The sequence below is a fragment of the Eulemur rufifrons genome, chromosome 7, assembly GCF_041146395.1.
Source record: "Eulemur rufifrons isolate Redbay chromosome 7, OSU_ERuf_1, whole genome shotgun sequence".
NCBI lineage: Eukaryota > Metazoa > Chordata > Mammalia > Primates > Lemuridae > Eulemur > Eulemur rufifrons.
Window position 1 is genome coordinate 232,848,832 of NC_090989.1, and position 14,731 is coordinate 232,863,562.

Consider the following 14,731-nt stretch of genomic DNA (forward strand, 5'->3'; position numbering starts at 1 on the left):
ATGATCACATCCTTTAACGTGGAAATTTCATTTTAGAACCTTATCTTAAGGTAATAAATTAAATGTAATAAAAACATAAAACTTTTGAAGATGTTCTTTGCAGCATTATGTGTAATAGCAAAATTTGGATGCAAGATTATAATTCAACATTAGGAGATGATGATATAATAAATTACTGTAAATTGCTACAAATGGATTTTGATGCAGATTTTAAAATATACTTAGGAGAAAGAGAAAAATCTACCTGATTTTTTAAAAAGGTACCTTACAAAGTATCATGTGCAGGACAAATGTAGTTCTGATAATTTAGGTATATATAAAGATCATCAATTAACCTATAATTGTGCCAAAATGATGAATTCTTGGTTGTCATAATTTACAAGATAATTTTTGGCCTTATGCTATTTTCTGGTCAATATCTATATTTTATAAAATCAGTTATTATGACATATTGGTATTTGATTATATCTTTCCAAAGAAGTATTTCTGGTTTGCTTTCTACAGAGTTTCTGTTCCAGAAAGTTGTCCAACAAAACTAATGCAGAGGTCCTCTGACTGAAAGCATATAGTAATGTTAGGTAAAGATAACAACTTTAAACATGCATTGGTAAATATAAGAGAAATCCTAGGTGCCAGAAACAAAGAAATTGAAAGCAAGAGCAAATAATGTGTGAGGTGATGCTCTAAAACAGGTGTGGAGAAGTAGAAGGAGGGACTGGGTCATTGAGATTGAATGCCCACATAAGAACAGGAGATAAGGCAGTGAGCCTGGACAGGCTGGGAGTTCAAATGAACCCTATTTAAAATGATATCCTCATTAAACTGAAGTAGAAAAATTTACTCACTGGCTGAGTGAAACCATAGATAAATAAATAAATGAGCAAATAAACTTTTCTACCTGAGCTCTAGGTGTGAAAAAAAAAGCCTCAGTGTAGAAATCGGTCACTATTTGTCTTGGACACAGCTTATCTGATGTGGAAATCAACATGTCAAGAACTTAACTTAAAACTTAGTCTTGAGATACAAATTCTCCTAAGATATCTGGTAGAAGCAAACACAAACACACATCAAAGGGATTATTCTACAACAGACTGCATAAGATTTGCAAATGGAAATAAAAAGAAATCCCTCTGTATATAAGATCTCATATAAAAATAAGAAAAACAGTCTTCAGCATCAGTAGAAACAAAAACTAGGAAACCACAAGCCTGAGATAATCATAGAAAATCTAAAAAGTTACTATAAAACACAAGTCTAATGACGAAAAGAAAAAATAAAATAAGCCCATGTGATAAGAATGTTTCAATATAAAACATACAGTAAATTAAGCAAAAAATCAATTATATTTGGAGAGAAATTGTGGATTCAGAGATAAATCTAAATCACCTAAATATAAGCATAAGGGTTATGCTAACAAGGAAGATACAGAAAAGTCAAAGTTATGCAACATTTTCTACATAAAGAGAAAAGGAGGCAGGAGGAACATGAAGAGATAATGGCTGAGGATTTGCAGAACTGCAGACAGAAATGAATTCTCCAGTTGAACATTCAGAATAAGTTTTAAGTAGGACTATGCCTAGACACACCCTGGCAAAAATGAAGAATACCAAAAGAAGATATTAAAACTAGTCAGAGAGAAAAGGCTTATTAAAACAAAATAAAATCCTTAAAAGGATGTCTTTTATGACCTAATGCAAAAACGGTTCAACATTATCCAATGAATACATTTAATTCATCAAAGTAACATATTAAAGAAAAGCCATATGTCCTTGCCAACACATAAACAATTTATAAAAGTCAGTACCCATTTATAGAATCAGATATAGAAGAGAATAAGTTAGAAGATAAGTCCCCTAACATAGTAAATGTAACTACCCCAAACCTATAGCAAATAACACACTTAATGATGAAATTAAAAATTATCCCCTTTACAAATAGGGAAATGATAAGGTTGTACACTACCCATGCTACTATTAATCAATATACTAGATTTAATAGTTGGCAAAAGAGATATAGCAATGAAAAAAGAAGAAACAACCTGTAGATGATATTGTTATTTACATAGAAAATCTAAACAATTATGAAGTATGTTCAGAAAACATTCAGAATATTCAGCAAGTTTGTATTCCCATATGTAAGCAACCAAATACCAGAATAGCATTTACAAAAGTGATAAAACTGTCAGGCATATGGCAAGAAATTTAACAAAATAACTGGAGGAATTTATAAAACATAATATAAGAATGAAAGAAGTACAGAAGTAGAGAAAATCATTCAATTATTTCATGGAAATCATTAAAGACAGAAATATACTAATTAAACTATAGATTCAATGCAACTTCAGTCAAAATCTCAAGGGAATTTTCATGAAACATGAAAAGCTCACGCTAAAGCTTAGGAAACAATGTTGATGGGCATGTAAACTCGTACAGCCACTATGGAAAAAAGCACAGAGTTTCCTCAAAAAACTAAAAATAAAACTACCATATGACCCAGTAATCCCACACCGCTGGGTATATATCCAAAAGAAGGAAAATTAACATACTGGAGAGAGATCTGCACCCCCATGTTTACTGCAACATTATTCACAACAGCAAAGGTATGGGTCAATCCAACTGCCCATCAATGAATGAATGGATAAAGAAAATATGGTATATGTAAAAAATGGAAAATTCAGCCATAAAAATTAAATCCTGAAATTTTCAGCAATATGGATGGGACTGAAGGACATTATGTTAAGTGAAGTATGTAAGCTAGGCACGGAAAAACAAATATCACATATTTTCACTTACATGTGGTAGATAAAAAATTGATCTCATGGAGGTAGACAGTAGAATGAATGGTTTTTACCAGTCTGAGATGGGTAAGGGGAAGAGGGTATGAAGAGTGGTTGGGTAATAGATACAAAAATACAATTTAGAAGAGAAAAGATATAGTGTTTTGTGGCACGAGAGGGAAATTACAGTTAATAATTTGTATATTTCAAAATAGAAGAGAATATTTAGAATGTTCCCAACACAAAGAAATGATAAATACTTGAGATGTTGTTTATCTCAATTACCCAGATTTCAACATTACACATTGTATGCTTGTATCAAAATATAACATGTACCCTGTAAATATTTATAACTATTAGGTAGCCATAAAAATTTAAAAAAATAAAAAATAAGGCTCAGTGAATAATAAAAAGTCAAGAATAGCAAGATAAGAATAAGAAGGCATTAATTCACCTGTGAAGTATCAAAACCCATTATATAGCAATAGCAAATAGAATTTTCTGGTAAATGGTTTTCATTATCAAGTTTTAAGGAAACCCCTAGTTCTAAGAAAATTAGTCAGTATGATATAATTTATGTAAAATATAAATGCATAAAATATTTTAATGCATTCACACATAAAAATATGAAAATGTCCAGTAAAATGAGGTACATTAACTTCCTGATTGTGGTGAATTCTGGGGAGAAAGAAAAGGGAAAACAAATGGGGTAGACTAGGATTTTTGTCGTGGGTGCTCTCCTGTGCATTGTAGGATATTTAATAGCATCCCTGACTCTACCTATTAGATGACAGTAGCACCCATTTTCCCAGTAATGACAATCAAAACTGTTTACAGAAATTGTCAAATGTCCCCTGGGAGGCAAAACTGCCCAGTTAAGAACCACTAGAGTAGACTAAGTCTTTAGTATCAGTCTTCAAAGAGAGAGGGGAGTGGAAGGGAGAAGAGAGATTTTGAAAAAAAAAAAAAAAAACTGTAAAAACAACAACATCTTCTGAATTGGGGAGTGGGCACAGATGTCAAATTATTTTTTGTAGTTTTGTGTTTGGAATTTTTTCATATTCTTAAAAGTATAAGAAAGTAATATAGCACTGTAGTTTAAGCGTTAAGAGTGTTAGCCTTAGTTTTAGACTGCCCTGATTTGTAATCTGTTTTTAATGTTTGTATGATTTTATTTACTTTCTCCATGTCTCAGTTTCCAAATCTGTAGCTGTGAAAATTAAATGAAATTACCCATATAAACATCTTAGCACAGTACGTAATACATTGCAGGTGCTCAAAACAAAGTTCTGCTATAACTGCAAATTAATATTACCTTGTTCATAAAGTTATTATGGAAGTATTCATGATATATGGATAAAGAAGTCATTAAGTCATCATTATAGTCATAAGCATACCATAAAATGTTTCACTTTTTAAATTGAAGAGTTATCTGCACAAGTGTGAATTATACCTAGAAAGTAATTATTTGATTGGAAAAAATAGGAGCAAAAATAGCACACACACAGAAATCATCAAAGGATAAATATTGAAGAAATCACAAGGCCAGATTCAAAGAACAATCTTTATTGTGATTCTTTTGATTTATGCCTCATGTTAAAAAAGACTCACTTGAGTTTAACAATATTTTATTTAGTTTTGAAATATTACAATATGAGAAAATTCCTGCCACATGCTAGTAAATGCAAGACATCCAGCATAAATTTAAAATTATAGAATTCATAAGATAACTTTAATTAGAATACAGTAAATTAACTATTTTTCTCAAGTCCTTATTTAGGTGTTAGAATAAGTTTAGAGCACAGAAAGTGTGAAAACGATGTTTGGTTTTAGAACTACATGCACAATGGACCTGTTTTTCAAGACTTCCTAAGTATCTTATATGGCAACTCATTTATTCTGTAAAATCCAACGCAATGGCACCTTGAAATTTAATGTTTGCACTATTCAATATTTGTTAAGATTCACATTACAAAGAGGGGGGATTTGGTGTTCATTAATATATAATCATCTTTTATAACTGTAGTCCACAAACCTTGCCCTTCTTTAACATAGGATGTCTGGTAAACCCATTTCTCAGGCTGGATGGAGTACTTGGAGGCTAGCAGTGAGGAACAGCAACGTGAGTGAAGTATTCACCTACAGGCTACTTTGGTCATCTGTTGACAAGGCTGAGCAGAAGCTTCTGGGCATCTTCACAATGTTTGAAATAACTCTGCTGTGTACAGTAATAACCTTCTTTTGAACATTACCGAATGCCTGGAAGAACATAACACATCCAGAACCAGTTTTTTTCCTCTCTGTCTAGATGCCTAGAAGTTTTCTTTCCTTTTTTTTTTTTTTGAGACAGAGTCTCACTCTGTTGCCCGGGCTAGAGTGAGTGCCGTGGCGTCAGTCTAGCTCACAGCAACCTAAACTCCTGGGCTTAAGCGATCCTACTGCCTCAGCCTCCCGAGTAGCTGGGACTACAGGCATGTGCCACCATGCCCGGCTAATTTTTTTTTTATATATATTTTAGTTGTCCATATAATTTCTTTCTATTTTTAGTAGAGACGGGGTCTCACTCTTGCTCAGGCTGGTCTTGAACTCCTGACCTCGAGCGATCCACCCGCCTCGGCCTCCCAGAGTGCTAGGATTACAGGCGTGAGCCACCGCGCCCGGCCAGAAGTTTTCTTTCTATCTTTTTTTTTTTTTTTGAGACAGAGTCTCGCTCTGTTGCCTGGGCTACAGTGCCATGGTGTCAGCCTAGCTCACAGCAACCTCAAACTCTGGGGCTCAAGTGATCCTTATGCCTCAGCCTCCCAAGTAGCTGGGACTACAGGCATGCGCTACCATGCCCAGCTAGTTTTTTCTATATGTTTTTAGTTGTCCAGCTAAGTTCTTTCTATTTTTTTGGTAGAGATGGGGTCTGGCTCTTGCTGAGGCTGGTCTCAAACTCCTGAGCTCAAGCAATCCTCCCACCTTGGCCTCCCAGAGTGCTAGGATTACAGGCGTGAGCCACCATGCCCAGCCTTAGAATTTTTCTTAAACACAGAAAATAGTCATGATATCCAAGAAAATTAATTTAACACATACCTGTTATATCAAACCTAAATCATTCACCTACTAAGAAGACAATCGCCATTATAATTAGAATTCAATTTATTTAAAACTATTTCCAAAAGTGATTCATGGAGAAAAGTTTTAAATAAAAATGTTTAATAGTATTTTTAAATAATTAAAAGTGAGTAAAGCAAGAGATTAAATTGCATATAAATTGAGTAGTTTATTCAATATATTAAGATTATTTCCATGTGAATTACCATATGAACTTGTACTTGTTATGAGATACTACAATACCCAAAATTCATTCAAGCACTTCACATTGGCCTACACAGCAATTTGGCATCCTTTGTGATCTAATCTGACACATGTGGCCACATTAAATTCAAACAGCTGTATGTAATTTTGTCTGTTAATTAAAAAAATATTAGAAAAATGCAGAACACAGGATGTTTATCAGGGACAATAAAAGTAAATATGATTAAGAAAAAAAATTCCAAGTGGAAATAGGACCATGTCTCTCACATTCACATACCAGAAAGCACTAGATTCCCCCCAAAATCTGTGACATTGAAAAACCAGCTTAGTTATGGTTGTGGAAGTTCTAGCAATTAGCATATCTCACTTTTGTCTAGAGATATCTCCATGTTATTATATTAATTTGTAATAATGAAGTTTGAGGAAGAGATAATCTAACAATCTCATTTTCCAAATATAGAAACTGACGAATAAAATAAAGCTTGCATATGTGTGGGCATGGGTTTGTACACATATGTGTTTGTGTGTGATTGTAACATACAAAATACATTTATTAATTTTGTCAGTAAAATGTGAAATGTTAAGATTTGTTTATTTTGAGCAGTAGCATCATTTCTGATCAACATTGCCTTGTTTATGAATTCACTATTTTCTAAATGTCATCACTGTTTTTAAGTAGAAACAAATAAATTTAAAAAAATGAAAGTGTTCAAGGATTTTAGTGTTTGTAAAGTTTCAAAAAATATTTGTGGAGATTAAATATTCTTGGAAGTTGTGAAAACAGATCATTATAAACTACTGTTCTATTATTTCAACAGAATAAGAGTCAAATTAATAGCTCCTCTTAAAGTTAAGAATCTAATTTCAAATTATTTTATTTTTTATTAGATTCTCCTTGAAGGGAAAGTTTTTAAAGTTAAAGATTTCAATCAGAATACCACCTGAAAATCATAGCATATTAAACTAGAAAAAATACATTAGTCATTATCTCCCATTGAAAACCTAATAAACATTATCACACCTACAAGTAAAATGGCAAGAAGTCCATTTCTTATTTACATATAACCTGTGTTAGCTATAAAATTATAATTCTAACCTTGCCACTTACTGTGTGATCTTAAGCATATAATCTTAATACATTCAGCCAAAACATTGACATCCATACAGAGGAGATAAAACCCACAACTGTAGAGCACTGAGCACTTTTCAATGGGAGCTATGCATAGCATGCCTTCAAATAGATTCCTGCCTTTATAAGCTGCATGTGCCTATTACACTGTACTCATTATAAAATGGAGGGCACTGCTGAGGAACAGATTATTAAATTATACCCATCATATTATGTTAGTGAACTAGAGAAATAATTAAGTTTGTCTGATTTCTTTTCCACCTAAGAGAAACACCAAACTTCAGATTTCACAATTTCAGTTGTTCATTTTTAAATAAGTAACATGTCAAGATACACTCACCAAGTTTCTATATCCTTCATATATGCATTCTCTCATACAAGTTGAGGAAAATTTGAGAAACAAATTCTATTGCCTACAGATGCGAATGTTATATTTCCCTTATGATAACTGAAATGGAACCAATAAGAAAATTCAGAAAAATTATTGATATATATTTTCTAATTAGATCCTAAACCAAAATTCCAAAGTTAATGTATAAATATCTTTTTGTGTTTTTCCAAACACAATTTTATTTTTTAAAATAAAATTAAAACACTTAATAAAAAGTTTAAAATGCCCTTCAAAACCAATGAAGACTTCAAACATGAAATGAACTTCATCAAAGACACAACACAATAAAATCTGAAACAAAGCTTCCTAGTAGTGATTTTACATAAAGAATATTTGAATAGCCTAAAATAAATAAAATAAATATAATACTCATCATCTTAGAGTTTTATGCTCTATTTTGCCAGAAAAGGCAGTACATGGGCAACGTATGTAACCTGCAATTCTGTATCCCCCATAATAATAAGATGAAATAAATAAAAAAAAAAGAAGTGTGGGGGGTGGAAAATAGGAGGTAAAAGTCAACTCCACTTCCCCATAACAAACATGCTATACCCAAGACAATAACCCATTCCAGACTCAACCTGGTTAGTTTTCAGTACAGAAGTTTCAAATGACAAGCGCACATAATCTAATTTCCTCCAGTGTGGCTTCCATTGTCACAAGTTCTAGCCATTCCCTATCAGGCAGCTGAGAAAGATGAGCAGAGAATAGAAACCATCAAATTCTCACCCTCTAGCTGGCATTATAAGCAGAGTGATATAAGAGATTTCATATACCTGACAGGGTGAGCCAGTGCGATGTTGCAAACACTATTTTGGTGGCAAATCATATAATAGCAATTGTGAAGAATTAGGAAGTAAAAGTTAACATGGAATCTGTGTATAGACACTATGGCTTTTTTTGTTTGTTTGCTTCAAGTCTACATGACCAACTCAAGAAACCACTCAAATGGCTAAAAGTATGAATGGCCACCTAAGTAATAATAACATATCCACCCAGATTATCTACAACTAGATATAAAAATGTTTTAGATACCCTAAAAAGACATAAAGCCTTATTTTTAGAAGAAAAGTAGTATTTCTAATGAAGACAGCACACCATTTTCAGAGTTTCTTTCAATAATGAAAGTGTTAAGGACTATTTGGATCATATTGCATTACCTCAGTCACCCTTATTCTTATATTATGATCTTTTAAAAGTTTTACAATTTAGAAATTTTATAATCTAAAGTTAAAATAAGTTTTACCCCATAGTATAATGATTCATATGTAACATCTTTTTTCCACCCAAAACTCTCAATTCTTCAACTATAATTTGTGTGCAACACACACACACAAATACACCTCTCTTACAATACTATTCATTGTACTTAATAAATGTGATCTGTTTCAGTCACATGCACTAATGCAAAAATTATGGCTTAAAATTTCTAGCAAGTGAAGGTAGATGGTATCTTATCTAATTGACATACTGTATTCAACATTAATCTGTATGTTTCTTAGCTTAGCATAAATTTGTATACCAGATGCCTTCTTGTAATTAACATTCTGGGATTTGGGAGCAGTAGATTTTGCTGGTAACAAACTTTCTATCAAATCGACATCTGTGATTTATACCTCCAACTCACTTTCAATATATTTACATAATCAGTTCAATTTAAGCCCATATTATACATTCTTCTTACATTTTCATAAGCAGTATCCCCTCAAGACAGTTAAAAAGTAAATCAAGGTGAAATTTAATTCTTTCTCCTTTTTCTAATCAAAATACTTATGAACATATAATCAAATTCTCTGATTACATGAATTTTTATTTTAAAGGAAAAATATGTGATTTTATTATGATAAAAGGTATGTAAGACCATTAACAGGCATAATTTACACTAATTGCTATCAACATCATCATATGCGCATCATAATATGTGCATAGCTTTATAAGCATTTTAACAATAGTGGCCTTACATTGTTCTTTTGAAGCATCTTTAGATGCTATTATTCTCATTTAACCACTAAGGAAAGTGAGGTTTTAAGAGATTAGATGACTTGATTAAGATGGCTTAAATTCCAAGATCATCAGTCTTTTGTTTTATTTTCTTGCTGTATGTAAGGGCAAATTTCAGGTCTTTTCTGCCAGTGCATGGATTTTTTTGTACTCTAACAAATTGTTTTTCAACACAGGTAATTGTAAAACTCGGAAATATTTTCCAATTATAGTATAAATATAAGATATCATTTAATCAAAAATTTTACAGATGAATCTGATGTTTTCTAGGATGATTTTAATCACAGTGTATTTAAGGTCAGTTCTAGATACTGTACATTAGGAGAATTGGGTTCTTTTAATAAAGGAAATCATGTCTAAAGGAAAATTGTTTTGATATACTTTTATTGCTAAAAGTTTCTAGCATTAGGCAAATTAAAGCATATGACGTATTATTGTAAAAATTCTAGAAGACTCCTTTGGCATGTTGTTAGTATACAGGTTTGTTCATCAAATTTATTACTACATATATAATCACAAAATGTCTGCCTTAACAAAAAAGAACATTGCCAATGACTTTATGTTGTACTTCAAGGCAAATAACTGATAAAACAAAACATGAACTAAGTTTTACATATATGAAATACATACATTAACATTGATTTTGCCTGTTCTAATTTGCCCTTCCATTTTTTCTTAATAAAATTAAATTATCTCTTCATTAGCAACCTTTTAAAATTACTGTGATGAATTAATGATTAAAATATTTTTAAATGACAATACATTTTCAGAAGAAAAAAAGAACTTATAAACCCTTAGTAGGAAATTCATTTGGCACCTATATCCCAGCTTCTCAATGTTGTACAATTACAAAGAGCGTAAGAGAGAGAAATGGAGTAGAGTTGTCAGGAATCAGTAAGGGTGTCTTAGAATTAAAGGAGTGTACTCAAGTACTTTAGCAACAAAATACCTCTTTTCTACAAAGCCAAGTCAGAAACCCAGAGCTGAGAGACATGAAGAAAGACTATACTTTACATGCAAAATCAACTTCACTCTGATCTTGATTTCACAATTGTTTTGCTATGAAGGGAGAAATTTGGGCTTCCAGATATCAGCTTATGGTGATAGAACGTGTCACCTAAAATGAATCTCCATCTACCTTTTATTATTCTCCTATAGGAGTTTGATCTGTCTAGAATTATCCTCTTTGATAATAATGTCTGATAACTCTAACAGCTTTTACTATGTACCAAGCCTTGATTTAAGTATTTTATATTTATCATTGCTTTTAAGTTCAAGCAGTTATATAATTGAGGTAAGAATCTTAATTAGGATACGGGGGGAAAAAAGATTCCAATACCCTTAGAAATACATTCAGTTTCTAAGTGGAGAGATAAAGACTGCATGAAACTCTGTAAGCTATAAACATATAATTTAATAATGAATGCTAAGAAATAACTTAATCTCTGGTATGGAGCATTTAAAATGTGAGACATTTAAAATGTAAAAAAATATTACTTAGTGGTATATGAGGTCACACAGAACAGACAGAAGTTTTGTCTATTTAAAACTAGAATATTAATATTTAGCAAGTTAAACTTATTGATTAGAAGGAATAGTTAGTGTGTGTTTTAATGCCATGTAGAAAGACCACAAATTGGCTAGCCGATCATTGATGATTTTGTATATATAATAAAATCATAATAAAAATCATAAAAATATATAAAATTTACATATTTTATATAATTTGATGATTTTACCTCATCCAATTTATATTTTAGCATTGCATATGTTTAAATCAATGTTTTCTGACAAAGATTTGATCAAAGTGTTTTAAATATTTTTAAATTATTAAATTTTTAATCTAGAGTAATTGTGCTTAGTCCATAATATATATTAGATGTTTAGAAATAAATTCACAATTCCCACTGATATTTTCAGAATCATAGTTTAATTTTTAGTGATAGCTACGATATAAAAATTTATATAATGACATCTAATTCAGGGCATTTTTATCTTTGAATTTTCCTAGGAGCACTTCAAGCTATTATTGCAAACTGCCAGTTAAGACAAAAACACATTTAAGTAAAGAAAGAGAAAATTTCCTGAATATACACTATACTATTCACAATCTGTTGCATTTTTGAGACATTAGGCAAAGATGTATTACCCCTGCTTTAGAGAATAAATCAGGAAGAAAATGTCATAACTTTATTTAGCAAATGATTTATTAAATCTATTTGTTTTTGTATTAAGAATAGTTGACATATGAAACATTAATATTTTAAATATATGCATTCTTTCCTACATATTTTATCACATGACATATACATGTATACTAGACTGTAAGCTCCATAAATCAAGGGCTCTTCTAATCATGTACACATTTGAATACATTGTCTGACACACATAATGCATGCTCAAGAAATCTTAATCAATGAATAAGGTTAGTCTTCCATTTTTTAGACAGATGTAAATATAGTTCAAATATATATTTTATTTGTACATTTTAATAGTCTATGATTGAAGTTGTATTTTAGAAGCTTCTTTAATATTTTATGGTGTAAAGATTATTCATCTTATTTTATAATGAATGTAATTATGGATATAATGAATTATTTTGAAACTTTAAGCAGATTCATTGCTGAGTATGTAAAATTTATAATGTTTAGTAAAAACGAAAAGAATAGTAATATGTGTTTGTGTGTATCAACTATATAATATATACTTATATTAAAAAAGATATGCCCAAATTTAACTTTCTCTATTATGTCTATCTTTTACCTTCATTCTAAAATAAGCAATTTTATAAAAATATCCTTTTAACTGACTATAAAAATAGTATTAATAGTAAAAAAAATGCTTAAAAATGTAATATGAAAACCATTATGAACCACGCACTGGATTGCTTACCTAGTCTGTTAGTTAATAGATGGACTTTTTATTATTAGCTTCACATTAAAAGATTAGCTAAAAGAAGGTCATGACTTCAGTTAACAGAAATATTGCTAGTGTTTTGCTTGCCTCATGAATAATTTATAATCGTTTTGAACCCAATGAGCTGTAGAGCAATATTACAATTAACATTCAGCTCTTCCATGGATTTGGTTTAACTCCCTTTAGGATACTGTTTGTAATGAGTAGCAAGACATGACATGCCACTTAACATGCCACCATGGATTCTAATGCTTAGCTTTTAAAAGGAAGGAGTCTCAATACATTCAGATAAAGTTATGACTTCCTCATAAGGGCTTAGGAGGTGAACAAAAACAAGCAAAGCATATGAGAGAAAAGGTTGACATTTAAAAATCTGAATTTAATAATTGATAACAAGCAATATGAAACACAGTATTTATGTCTGCACACCAAAAAATCAGGCTGTAGGCTGTAATAATTATTCCATCATTTGCCTCATGCCAATTTGTTGTAACACACTAAAGGAAGGCTTCTCTGTACCTGGGTTAAAACAAGTCGCATTACCTTTCTCTTTTATTTCAAGTATCTTCTCAAATCCATAAACAGAAAAAAAAGAAAGATTACTTTTGAAGCACAGACATTTTTATACGAATACACATTTTTAGTTATTTAACTGGTATAGATATTCTATAGCCCGTGACACAAGGAAAATACAGGGAAGAACAACTGGTGCTATAGCTTAGAAATAGCAATTAAAGTAAAATTCCCATTACAATAAACATACAAGAAAAAAGGCTTCAGGCTTTCTTTGATGTCTATCCCCCCAACAAAAATAGGTGAGCTACATATCTCAATATTACTATATTACTAATGAAAATCCAGATAGATTCAAGGCTTTGAATGAAGCTGAGCACCGTCAGTTTTAACCTTTAAGGTTTTACAATGAGAAACTCCTTACTATTAATAGATTCACTACATTATGATTACCAGGAATAACCAGAGGCCATATACTCAACCCACCTTCCTCTTTTTTGGGATCTGCATGAAACATTTTAGAATCTGTTACTATCAAGCATACTGCATACTTTTCATTGTTCCAGAAAAATGCCTGGATTATTAACTTTTTGTGAGGCCATTGTCAAAAATGACTAATAAAAATGTTTGAAAAGCATTTTTTAAATGCACATGATTGATCAAATCCTATTATGACTGCTCTGTAATTTCTAAATAGATGTGAACTTTGTCAGCTTGTTTCAAAGTTTATGCACCCACCACTATGATTAAAGGTGTAATATAATCCCAGTTGCAAATTCAATTTGAGATCTGATTTTCAAACCATACTTGAAGGCTTCTCCTCATCCCTTGATTTAAGACCCCCATGTTCTATCTTAATTCTATTGTCATTATTTCCACTATTTAAGAACTTTTTCATAATATTTGCTCTCTAAAGGGTGAAATTTTGTTTTTCAAGTAGGCACCCTACCAGGTTGCAGATTTACCTTAAAAGTAAAATGTTACTTTGTAAAATTCTGCAACCTACTTTCAGAAGTAAAGTTTCCTGGAGGACAAATGAATAGTCTGATCATTAGCTTTAGAGTGTTGCCCATGACAACCATCTTATTTCTGTATCCCCAAAGCAAATCTACTCCTTTTAAGAACACAACCTTTTTTCCAACATTGGAATATTTTTCTATTTTAAATCACCAAATATATACATTTCTACTAACTTATTTCTACCATACGAATCTATGGTATCAATAGTTCTCTTTTTAGTATTTATAGATGTTAGCTTCTTTCACATATATGTATTTCATTTGGTTCTTGCAAGCAAGCATTCTGTGAGTCAGAAAACTTACTTTCTATAATAAAATGCATTCAAAGATCACCTAGCCCTGATTATTAACTCCTTTGAAGGTCACAGACTTCATTCAGAACCTGATAAAATGTATAGCCTCTTTCTCCAAGGGAAAAATATGCATATATAAAAATGCATACAAATTTAAGTTTCAGAAAATTCACTTCTTATATTAAAAAGGTGTGATCTACCTAATCACTCATACTAACCTTAAAGTTTTTATCACTTGTTAATGGTACTAAAGATTACATAAAGCATCCAAGGAAACAATTTGGAGAACTTAGAAAAAGATTCATTATTTTTGAGAATATGTTATTCATTATCCGCCCTAAAGGATGAGTTATTGTATTGATACTTTCCTAATACTGTTTACAAAACAACATA